Here is a 12642-nt window from a genome sequence, read left to right as displayed (position 1 = left end):
ATAAGCTTGAACTGCGCAGATCCACCTATGTGTGGATTTTTAAATATAAATATGGTACAGTACTGTAAAAGTGTCTTCCTTATGATTTTCTTAATAACATTTTCTCTTTCCTAGCTTATTTTATTGTAGGATTATAGTATATAATACAGATAACACATTCAAAATATGTGTTAATCAGCTGTTTCTGTTATTGGTAAGACTCCAGGTCAACTACAGGCCATTATTAAAGTTTTTGAGAAGTCAAAAATTTCGAATGTTGCAGGGTGGGTTCCCCTAACTCCCATGTCAGTCAGGGGTCAACTCTGTGTGTGTGTGTGTGTGTGTGTGTGTGTGTGTGTGTGTGTGTGTGTGTTAATATGTGCTAATTGTTCCCTGGTTTGGAAAAACGAAAGTTCAAAGAAGACTGCTTTCTAAATTTTTTGTTCACGATTAGGTATAATTTGAGCAGTCATGAAATGTTAATTATGATCGTTTAAGCATAAGGGCCAAATATTTCTTTGCTTTTCAATATAAATGATTTGAAGTATTTTAGTGGCATTTCAGTTATTTTCCTGATTGCCTCCTCATGAAGTAAATCCCTGAATAGACACCTTGGATATTTCTAATAATGGGAATGACCTTGACAGGAAGCCTATCCCGGAGACTCCTGACCTCAGGAGGCCAATGACCTTGGGATCCACTTTAACCCTCGACTTTTCCCACTCATTACTCCACAGAAAGCCCATATCCCTTGCTAACAATTTACTTATTTGTTCAGTTGTTTTCTCATAACATGGAAAAACAATCTTCGGAAGGCATTTCCTTAATGAAGGCTACATATCTGATACAGATTTCTTTCCCAAGGTTCTGATGGGATTGGTATGTTTAAACACATCTTTGCCCTTGAGATCTTCCCATATCAAGCAAGTTATTGCTAACATTTTCCTTATTAACTGGTAAGCACATCATAAACTATAATCACCAGGCTGTCTTCCCCAACCTGATGTTGATATCCTAAAAGAAACAGCCTGTGGAAGCCCTTAGTTCCATTTTCAAAGTGTCACGTTTCATTATGACTCTCATTACCTCTTGTCTTGTATTGTGTAGAACATGGCTTCCTGGGATACAGCATTATTTAACAGAAAGAGTGGAACAAAATCTTCCACAGAATGTAAAAAACGAATTGCCTGTTAGATTCCTATCATAAGAAGGATCTGGATGCAGGGGACAGGGCTGTGTTTGCCCCAAAGCCCGCCTGCAGACACAGATGAAGGAGCATATGCTTCTAATCCAGAAAGACCCCAATTCACAGGAATCCCAGCTTCAAAAGCAGTCGGTGGGCAGAAGAGGGATTGCCACGGGCAGAACCAGTAAGCCAACCATCTTTTGCCTCAAATCTCATTTCACCTGCTAAGTTTGTCCGGGTCACTTTATCCAAAATGCCCCCACTTGCTCTGAGCCTTGTAGGACTTTGTCCTGCTCTGGGAGGCTTTTGCTTTTCAGGGATTAGTGATTCCTGGATGTGTCTTTGTCTTCTCTGCTTTGGCCTAGAGACCTTCCGGGTGAGACCCTGCCTACAGTGCCTAATCGCAAGCTTTTCAGATCCTGGGCACCCCATGGATGTCTACCGAATAAATCAGTAACACGAATGCCCTCTGCTTCTGAAGACCGAATGAAAAAGCTGAGTGGAGAGCATCTGAAGCCATTGGAACCATTATTTTCTATTGTAGGAAAGGAACAATAAGCACCTCCACTGTACTAGTAGCAAACACAGCTAACAACTCATTTTACCCTTATAACAATGCTCTGAAGGAGGTACTGCTGTTTATTCCCGTTTTATAGGTAAGGAAACTGAAGCATGCTGAAGTTAACCTGTCTAGGGCCGGGAAGGTAATCAGAGGTAGAGGTAGGATTTGAACTCAGCCCTTGCCTCTAAAACTTTATGCCATATTACTGCTCTGTAACAGTCTGTGTATGCCCTCAAATAAAGGGATGTTTTCTAAACAAATCGACAGGCTCTTTTTAAAAAGCTAATTCATAAAACTGAGTATATGTATTCAACAGAAGAAGAAATGAGTTTTTATTTAATAGATATGCCATTAGTTAAGAGCAAAATGAAATTAGAATGTATCTTCATCTTTTTAAAAGATCTTATTTATTTGAGGGAGAGAGTGCACAGGAACGGGAGTGGGGGGAGGGGGGAGGGGCAGGGGGAGAGGAAGAAGCAGGCTCCCCACTGAGCAGGGAGCCCTATACGGGAGACTCCATCCCAGGACCCCGGCTTATGACCTGAGCCAAAGGCAGATGCTTAACCGACTGAGCCACCCAGGCACCCCGTATCTTCATTTTAAACTCCCCTTTAAAACAATAACATTAACCCTGAACAAAAATAAACCTGTTTTGTTCTAAAGAGAGGCACTCTTGTTGGAATTGCTGGTTTTAGAAATTTGGGTCACATTTTGCTTTTGATTATTTAAAGGATTGGGGCAGTCATGTGGACTCCAAATATTCATCTAGTCATTAAAACAAGATGGGGAGTTTTTCTCTATTTGGTCTAGTATATCTGTCTTGTTTTGTTTTGTTTTATAAGTGTAACCTCAAAACTTCAGCAACACGCTTTTGAAAATACCAGTTTATGACATAAAGTTTTGAAATGAATCTTTGAAATTATCTAAATACATATGCAGGAGGTCAAAGACAAGTGGGACAGCTGTTCCATAAAATCTCCACTCTCCAAATACCAAGAAGGAAGAGGTGGGAACATGGTCCAGGATCTAACCTTAACTTTGAACTTCCTGACTTGTGTTAGTTTAAGACATCCCTGTAGCATCATTTAAACATAGTTCTGGTGTATGAATAAACTTCCACTTGGAATTTCCTTTTTGAAGTCTGCTGAGAATATAAATCAAAACCATATGAGATGGGTCTTAATCCAGAATGTAAAATAACATGAGAAATGTCAACCCACAAGTACTCCCTGAAATACATTCACCAGGATGCGCGTTCTGGCAAAATTCTTTCTTTAGAGCAAAAGCCTCCAGAGAACTGAATTTATTATTTTTAACCAACGATTATGACATCTGAATTGATACAAGAAGATGCTTTTTAAAGTTATGGCAGGAGAAATGTTTTTCAGCCATCTAGAATGATTGAAAAGGAAATCAGTTGGCTTGGAAAGAGGTTCAAAAGGCGTTGTCAAGTGGAAATGCACATTATAATTTTATTTAAAGATTGTGTAAAATATATAGTATATTTAGCCTAGATACACGCACATCTTTGTAATAGAAGAAGGAGACCATTTGCCAACAAAATGTTAATACCTAGATGATAGAATTGTGGTGACCTTTCCTTTTTTTTTCTTTTTTTTTTTTCTTTCAGGTGTTTCAAATCTTGGGTTTAGATTTTGCTACTTTTCTGTTAGATTTCATTTAAGAGGGGATTTTTGGTCACTCTAATTTCTATTCAAGTTTGTTCAGAAGGGAAATAACCCTTTTATATCTGAATTCAGTGAACATTTGCACAAGCATTTTAGTCAAGATCATATTATTGGCTACAATTAATAAAAATTGTTATATGCCCAGAGCTAGTCAGGTAATTAAGTTGTTTATATTTTATAAGGTAGAACTACCTTGACCTTCATTTATAAGTGCTTATGTGTTTGCATGGCACATTCTTCTGCCATTTCCTACTGTGTCTTAAACTTAAAATCTGAAGTTTAAGGTTTTGTGACAAAATTATTAAGGCCCAGTGTTCTTTAAAATTAGAAGTTATTTGCTATACATAGTAAACCATTCAAGATTTAAAAACTTTAACTATGTTTTAAACCTTTAAAACTCTTTACAGTTTATATAACTTCTTTTTAAGTCTATTTGATTGCATTCGTGGTATATTTACAGGATGCCTCAATTGAATTTAATATCAGTACACCATGTGGTTGGACAGTCATTAAAATGTCTGAAGAAGAAGGAGAGCTCCAGTATATATGTTGTTTCCCACCCCTTCAGTCTGAATCTTAATCTCTTCCCTCCCAAATCAGGAAAGCTATTTCAATGACCTAACCTGTTTTAAATTGCTTTCTGTAGGAGATACATAACGTCAGTGTCTACTAATGATTCGCAAAATAAAAATCCCAATGCTTAAAGAGCAAACCTCTGAGCTCAGCGCTCACTTTGGCTTTGAAGAACATGGCGGGGGGGGGGGGGGGATGAATCCATAGTTGAAAACCCAATAAAAACATAATTTCTTAAGTCTGGCCCTCATTTTCCGAGACAGGTGATATATGTTTAGAAAATCATTTGCAAAATGAGTGCCATTTCAGACAAGCAGAAAACATTCCAGAAAATTGGCAAGGACACTTTGAAAATTTCTCAGTAAATATTTTATCCCAGTGACTATTTTCTGTTAAATATTTAAAAATATAAAGTACACACACACAGACACTCTCAAGTTTTCTAATATAGTCAGACAATGAAATTACACGTGAGTCGTACACATCTTTTCTTGGGATTAAATGAAGCAAACACTGGTTTCAGTTGATCCAAGTATTGGAATTGCTGAGAAATTAAATGCACAAAGCCTTGAACTGGGAATCAGTGGCTTTGGTGAGTATATAATGCTCTGCCAGCCCTATAAGGAGTGAAAGACTTGAAAAGAATCTGTCGGGTTCTTGGAGTTATTTTATCAGGACAGTTTCCATGTCCCTTCTGATGCTTACACGGTAGAATTTTCCTTGGTATCATGAGAGCTTCTGGTGTCGTTGAAGTTCCCAGAGCTATAAGAGCTAGACTAAGTTGCACTAAGTAAAATAGCAGATAAGCCTTTACAAGTACAGATTTTCAGATAGGTCTGAAAATAGAGAAGGGGTTTGAGTCCCTAAAGACATGCGTATTTTTTAACATTAAAAATAAACAAATAAAATGCTTAAAGCAATATAGGATAAGAGAATACCTGTCCAAAACCAAGAAACCTAGCAGTGGTCGGACTTGTCCAGACCAGTTGCTCCTCCCCAGGCAGGAGCTCATTAGCAAGGCCGCGAATACGCAAGGACCCCTCAGAGACTGCCAGTTTGGCTGACCTGGAGGAAGTTAGAGCATCTGCTCCTGAGAACCAACTCCAGCTCCCAGGGACTCCTCTTCTTCACTTTTCCTAGAGAAGCTGAAGAAGCCAAGACAGAGAGAAAAAGTCATCCCCAGAATCTCATTCCCTTGTCCCAAGAAAGACGACTCAACTTTATTATCTTGGCGGGTCAATATGGCGACACTTTGGCCAAGGCCTGTGGGTGATGAGCTTCTTTCTCATTTTCTGCAGCAACGTTCTGTCCTCCTACCTTACAGTTCAGTTGCTTCACTGCCTCCACCATGAAGGATCTCTTGGGATTTTGTGGCAGGCAGTGGCTCCACAACTTCAAAAAGCTGGGGGTGTCCTATGCTCGCGTCTGCATGCAGGCTCCCTGAGAAAGACCACAGGCGCCTGCTGGGAACAATCTGTACAAAATGAAAGGAGAGAATGAAGAGCTACTCTGTCTCATGGAAAACTTGAGTCAAAACAATCTGGTCAGAAACTATTTGGCTGGCAGAGCATATACTTTCCCTTTCTTTTTCTTTGAGATGGAGCGGGCTGGGATTTTAAATTTTTGTTCTTTTCTTTTATACGTTTAAGAATACGGGCATAAGGAATAGTATTTATATTCCTGAGGACTTTCCTTGTTCAGTTGGAACTGAACTTTTGATTTTCTGCTGTGTGTGTGTGAGAGAGAGAGAAACTGTGGATGTGTGTGTACTCATACGCTCACATATGTGGCTGCATGTGACAGAGGATCATGAAAGGATTGTTTACCTTTTTTTAAAAGGTTTTATTTATTTGAGAGAGAGAGAGAACAGGTGGTGGGGTGGGACAGGAGAGAGAAGCAGATTCCCCGCCGAGCAGGAAGCCCAACATGGGGGCTCGATCCCAGGACTCCAGATTCATGACCTGAGCTGAAGGCAGACACCTAACACACTGAGCCACCCAGGTGCCCCTACATTTTTTTAAATTCATAGAGGCCATGTACCATAGGCAGGGAAGCAGAATTCCAAGCAGAAATGATTACTGAGACTGATTATGTTCATTTCTAGGGCACACTAACAGATGTCCAACAACAGCTTCAAGTTGAAATAAAGGTCCATATTCTTTCTCTCTAGAATGACTATCTAGCCCTGCATTAAATTAGTTTGTGCTAGATTATGTCACTGTAACAAGCTGTCTCCCAAGTTGTAGTGGCATAAAACAATAGAAGTTTATTTCTTGCTGATATTACATGTCCACAACTGGTCTGTTCTGGCTTTGTTCCCTGTGTCATCATTCCAGGACCAAGGCTGAAGGAACAACTTCTGGCTGAGATACATTGGCCTCATGGTACAGGGAAAAGAGTAGGAAAACTGGAAGAACTGTAGATGGTGATGACTCTTGAAGAATTTTACTCGAAACCAGCATATATTGCTTCTGCTCACATTTCATTGGCCAGAGTGGGTCGTATGGCAAAACCAGACATCAGTGGGATGAGAAGTATTTGCTTTCCAGTTGGAGGAGAACTATAGGTTCCATGACAACTGGAAAGAGCAGGGAATCATTGTGAGTGTATAAGGAAATGTGTGTGTGTGCGCGCATATGTACGTGTATGTATGTTTTCATTATAAATTTAATAGTTAAATAAAATAGTAACAGATTAATAATAAATTACATATATATGTATTACATATATATATGATTGCCCCAACAAAGCTGAAAAAGAGTGACTAAAACAACCCTTCAGTGACTAGGAATAGACCTACCACTCAGGTGTTGAATTTGCTTGATCCTCTTTCACTCTGACAGAAATTATTTTTAAGTGACTAGATTTGTACGAATCCAGCTTGCAGAAGATCATTCAAGGCCCGAGAAATAAGGCTAGGGTTAAGAATTAGTGATGGGGTAGTATGTCTCAACATGAATGTGATCCTTGCTTTCAGGAAAATAGTACACGTAAACATGGTCATGATCCCCACCTTAACTGAGTACAACTCACAGATCTATATATCTTCCAGATTTTGTTCTTTCGTTCTCTATTAGCTGACAGCAAGATACTTTGCTATGCATTAAGGAAAAAGTTGCCTTAAAAAAAAGTTCCTTACGTTATGGGGGAGATAAAATGGGTGTTTATCAGTTGGTTCACTGATTTGAATATTCAATAGTCAATAATCTTAAAGTTATTCTAAATAACCTGTATTTTAGTTCTACTAGTAACTTAGAATATAATGGAAAGAAAAGGTTATGCGTATTAGAAAAAAACTATACTTGGTAAACATTTAAGACTTATTCAGGCCTTTTGCACATCACAATAAACTTGTTATAATAATTCCAAGAGTATAAAGAAGAGATATCCTGTCACCATGATGCAGACTGTAAATCAGTCTCTTATGACTACAAAACTTGATGTTTCATCCCGCACCTGTGATTGGGGTTATAATGCGCTCTTGGAGAAGGAAGGCTGTAGTGTCTAGTTCTATATAATGTTAATTATTGCATCATTCATGTCTATCTGTAGTTGGGATGGATGCTCTGGCATTGGTTTTAACAAAATTAGCCTATTGTATGGCCAACTAAATACACCTTCAATAAATAGAGACTTCACTTGAGAAATTCCATCTGAAGACAAAAGAGTCATTGGTCTAAAGTAGTACACTAATAATGAAGCTAACTCAGCCATATAAATTATCCTAAGCCAACAACCATGAGTGTGTTGAAATGTTAATACCTTTGATATACTTTAATAGTGTTAATTGTATCCACTGCAGACATCTTGTGGTGGTTGAGTCACCCATAATCTTTCAGAAACAGGGTACCCACCAGTTAGCCAGTTTAAATGAAAAAACAAAGCACCTACTCTTCTAAATCACATGGAGACCCATGATGTCTTTTTTCCCCTCTTCTCTTGAGTATTTTAATGAACATTTAAGAAAGAAGACCTACTTAAATTGGAGCCAGTATGACCATTGAAATTTTAGGAGATTTGCAAGAACAACATAAATACATATGCCTCTATATAATGATTTCATAAACTTTTCACAGTAGACCAGGTTCCTTCTGGCCAGCTAACTTTCTGATAATAATAAAATTTAATTGGGCCCTAATTTGAATTTTTAGTCATTTAAAAAGAATAGTATTCATTTGAATTAGCTACGGAAAAAGTATTTGCTGTGCCGAGAATAATGGAAACCAAAAAATGTACTTAAAATGCTTAGCTGGGAGAACACGCCGTTCCCAAGCACTCAAGAAACACCAGTTTAAAAATTCAATGAGATTGTAACATGAGAGGAGGCCTGCCAACCTGGGCAGCAAATTTGCTGTGCTCAAAATATCCCCTTACTTGACTGGAGCCTTCCAGAACCTTATCCACCTGACTTTCCAAACATCACTACATGATATTTCTTTAAAGAAACAGCTTGTAAATCTCTTAACTCACAAAGACTTCCAGCCTTTTCCACAATCAGCCTGTGTTGGTGAAGTCCTATTGAACTGTTTTCTCTCGGCTACCTTGATTTTATAACCTCCCAGCTGTGATTAACAACTGGCAGTGTTCAAAAACCATGTATTTAAAAAATAAGCATCCTTCTCAAAACAAAGTAAATTTCCCAGTTTTACCAACAATATCATTATATGGGGAAATATTCACAAAGTATTCTTATGTGAAGAAGGTAGTCAACGAAAGATATCACAACAATTACCATTTTGATAAGTAACGCGTATTATGTGTCGGTAATGGGAAAGAGTTGACTTGTTTCTTTCATTGTGGTTTTGTGTTTTTTTAATAAGTTTTCAATACTGAGCATGTATGATTAAGAAATAATATAATACTCTTGAAAACCAGTGTACAGGCTGTAGTGAATTTCTACAATGACTTTGTTCCCATGCCCATTGATGTGTAGTTCCTGAGGCACCCAGGGAGACAGCCTCCCTCTACACATCTGCCTCTCAACAGAGACCACATCATGTTCTAAGCATGTGGGAAAGGCAACTGAGGCAAAATGAGTGACTTTCCCTCAAGTAGAATCACAGTTTTGTGGCAGAAGGGCATGCCTAGCACCAAACCATCTTCTGGATTTACTGAGTGAAAAGGTTGGCTTGGTTTTTGTGCAGAAACTGAACAGCTGGCTATCTCCCCCTGCAACTAGTTGATTCAGCCTCCAAACAACTGTTGACCTAAGATCCCAAGGCTCCTTGGTCTCCCTGAACTAAGGGGGACCAGGTGTTCTTGAGGAGTAGGTCATGGCCATTTGGGTGGTAGTGACAGGGTCAAGGAATGTGGTTAGGGTGACCAGGAGTGTCAACCCCATCTAACCTATATAGCAGAGGCTTTGAACATAAAGAGGTTTTATTATCTGAAGAAGTGGGCGAGGATGTTGGGCAGGCAAAAATAGGCACCCACTACAGAGTTTAAGAGAAATGATTTCTACATGTAATAATTACAAAATTTCTAATGAAATCCTTTCATGGTAGGGAACCAAATGGATTGAATTTGCTCAGGTAATGTAATGTGGTAACCACAGTAGAGATCGGCAGACCAGTCTGTCCAAGGGCATTCTCCTATTCTGCGCCACATTTAATTGACTACAGCAACCTGGTGCTTTGCCTTGTGGCCCTGGAGCTACCATGGGGGGCAGGTATGGGTTGCAAATAGAGAACAAATAGAACTATGGAAATGTGATTTGAATGGCCCTTAAAACTTTCACAGAATATTGTGCTAGCCAGCAAGAGCACAGTGAAAAAGAGATTTTCACACTCTCCTCAAATGTCATTTAGATGGATCTTGGTGAAATGATGACACCGGCAATAATGATTCCTTTTTAATTCTGTAAGCATTTTGGCCACTTCAAGTGTAATATGCTGTGGGGAAAACAGTAGCATTTGGCTGATGGGTGTTAGTCGGGTCTGTGGGGACTCACTCAGTAGAAATTGTAAGGCTCTTTTTTTCCCCTCCAACTCAATGTGATGGAATAAGTCAAATTTGATACCAGTTAGGTATGTGTGATTATTTTGTTTGATTGCCTTGTTAGTAGGTGGTAAACAAGAGTTCATTTTGCCCTTAGATTGAGGTATCAAGGTGCTGGGCCTACAGCTAGAGCACGGGGGATATTTAAGAGACTTTCAGAAATAGAATAGCAGGTTGGGTGTGAAAGAGTGATGGCGAGGAACCATCCACCACAGCTGGGATGTGGTTTCTTCTCATTTATTATTTACTAATTGCAGTGTTTGTTGTATTTGACTCCGAGACTTAAAAGCTAAATGCCTACCCATTCTAAAAATCGGCCTATTTGAGGATTTGACTTAGCCGAATTCTGATTAAGATTTAATTACTCATGTTTATGTGTGCATAGAATTTCAGTTCATTATCTTTATGTGTCTTGTGAAAAAATAAAGTTATCTAGAAGAACTTTTTTTAAAGATTTTATTTATTTATTTGAGAGAGAGAGAGAGCTCAGGTGTGCACAAAGCAGGGAAGGCACAGAGAGAGAGAGAATTTCAAGCGGACTTAGTGTCAAGTGCGGAGCCTCTCCCTCTGCTACTTCCCCTGTTTGAACTTGCTCTCTTTCTCTCTCTCTCTCTCTCAAATAAATAAATAAATCTTAAAAAAAAAAAAAAAAAAAGACTTGCTGGCTCATAATTAAGTTTAGAGAATGCCCAGAAATTAGATATTTCCTCCTTACTAACCACTACGTTATATTGAAAGAGAAAGCAAATCTGAAGCTTGAAAATTTAGAAGGCAACAGTCTATTTATGACTCAATAGCAACTCACCACATTTTCCAAATGTTAGGTCAGCACGTGCATTTCCTACTTCCCCTGAAATACGTGTGTGATTTTCAAAGCGAAAGCCTTCGTATAAGGACTCTCAAAGGAGTACTGAATAGGGCTCTCAGGCTGTACAGTAATTGCCCTTCGTACCTTCAAAGGGAAGGCCCACATTAGCCAATACAGTACAGTCCATTTTGAACTGCACTTGTGGATCTCAGAGACTCTCCCCTCCTAAAAGGCTTTCCAGAGCTTTTATCTCCAGCTTGGTGCTTGCGTATTTCTGAATGTTGCCTACATGGCAGGAATGAGTACATATTAGGGCTGTGCTGGTACCAGTTATGTAAAAAAACCCTCATGCCAAGCAAAAAACTCAAGATTTAGAAATTGTCAGTCACTGGAATGACAGTGGACTGGGAGATGCCAGAAGTAGCAGACACTCTGGGATAGGGACCACCACAAGCTCTGCTTCCCTGAATTCAATGACAAATCTCAGTCCATGTCCAGCCGAATTAGTGGGACGGGGAAAGTGTTTGCTTTTCCCATTGGGGCCTGTGCAAGATTTGGCCTTTGGTGTGTTTCCCTAACATACAGCAGATAGCTCTGTCATATTAAATAAACGTTATGCTGCACATTGTTTTCCTGAATTCAATGCACAGACGTTGTGCTTTTAGTGTAGGTACACAGGCTCAGGCCTGCAGCCCATGTTAGTGTGGATCGTTACTTTGCTGTTGCCCCAAGAACACCCTGTACTCTCCGGCTTTTGCTATGGGGAGAAACGAACATCTGAGTAAATGGAAGCACAGTGATCTGAGCAAGTTCCATACTAACAGCAGAAACTGTTAGAGGGAACTGCATGGAAAGCCGTTATAATAGGCTGTATAATTTTGTTTGGAGAAACTGGACTTTTGACAGATGAACTTCTTTTCCCTTGCATTTGTATTTATCTAAGAGAGTTGTGGTTGGGAAATAATCCAGGATTCACAAGGTCAAAAAGTGACCTGGTTCACATACTGTAGACTCCTCCCATCTCACTCCACAAGCTTCTCCAGACAGGTGGTCTCATGTGTTGTTGGTACGTCCACCCCGAAATGGTCACCCAAAGGACATACCGACCTTTTGGCTTCGGCCCTCAGAGATTCTAGCAGCCTCGTCAAACTCGCCTCAGCTCCCAGATAACCAGCTTTGCTTTTCCATGCTGTACTCTGCAGCTTGAAACCATTCTAATGCGCTTGATGAATGAAGATCTTGTTAGAAGGCATTGGGAATTAAATCCATTAGAAAAATTAAAGAAATAACAATACTTTGGATTTTTGTAATACCTTTCTTCATGAGAAAATACATTTTCATAGACCATCCAGTTGTATTCTTTCTTTCATTATCCCAAGAGTAAAAGGATAAAAGAATGTTGGATAAGTATTCTTAGCCTTATCTTTTTTTTTTAATTTAAATTTTATTATTATTATTTTTTAAACATATAATATATTTTTATCCCCAGGGGTACAGGTCTGTGAATCGCCAGGTTTACACATTTCACAGCACTCACCATAGCACATACCCTCCCCAATGTCCATAACCCCACCCCCCCTCTCCCGACCCCCCTCCCCCCATCAACCCTCAGTTTGTTTTGTGAGATTAAGAGTCACTTATGGTTTGTCTCCCTCCCAATCCCATCTTGTTTCATTTACTCTTCTTCTTAGCCTTATCTTTAAAAGCTAAAAAAAAAAAAATTGGTTTAAAAAAAAAAAAAAAAGGATCACAAGGAAGTATTTCCCCTTCTCCATAGCCCCCTGCTTCCCTGGTGTATAAATAAGACATTTTTCCCTGCCTGAAACTCAGGCTTTGTGTTCTGTAATCT

At 39.2% G+C, this 12642-nt stretch overlaps 1 protein-coding gene and 1 long non-coding RNA gene across 2 annotated transcripts in view; one reads left to right on the top strand and one right to left on the bottom strand.

The window, feature by feature from the left end:
• The window catches only part of STARD13 (StAR related lipid transfer domain containing 13), a 181241-nt gene that overhangs the window by 105251 nt on the left and 63348 nt on the right, over window positions 1-12642 (top strand). The window lies entirely within an intron of this gene.
• Window positions 4713-5425, bottom strand: LOC125096299 (uncharacterized). Its single transcript, XR_007126127.1, has 3 exons — window positions 5306-5425; window positions 4927-5133; window positions 4713-4824 (listed from the first exon to the last, which is right to left on the bottom strand). It is a non-coding gene; the product is annotated as an uncharacterized LOC125096299 (long non-coding RNA).

The sequence above is a fragment of the Lutra lutra genome, chromosome 3 (genome assembly GCF_902655055.1).
Source record: "Lutra lutra chromosome 3, mLutLut1.2, whole genome shotgun sequence".
Taxonomy (NCBI): Eukaryota; Metazoa; Chordata; class Mammalia; order Carnivora; family Mustelidae; genus Lutra; species Lutra lutra.
Note: the sequence above shows the minus strand (reverse complement) of the source record. Positions and strands in the feature narration are given on the sequence as shown.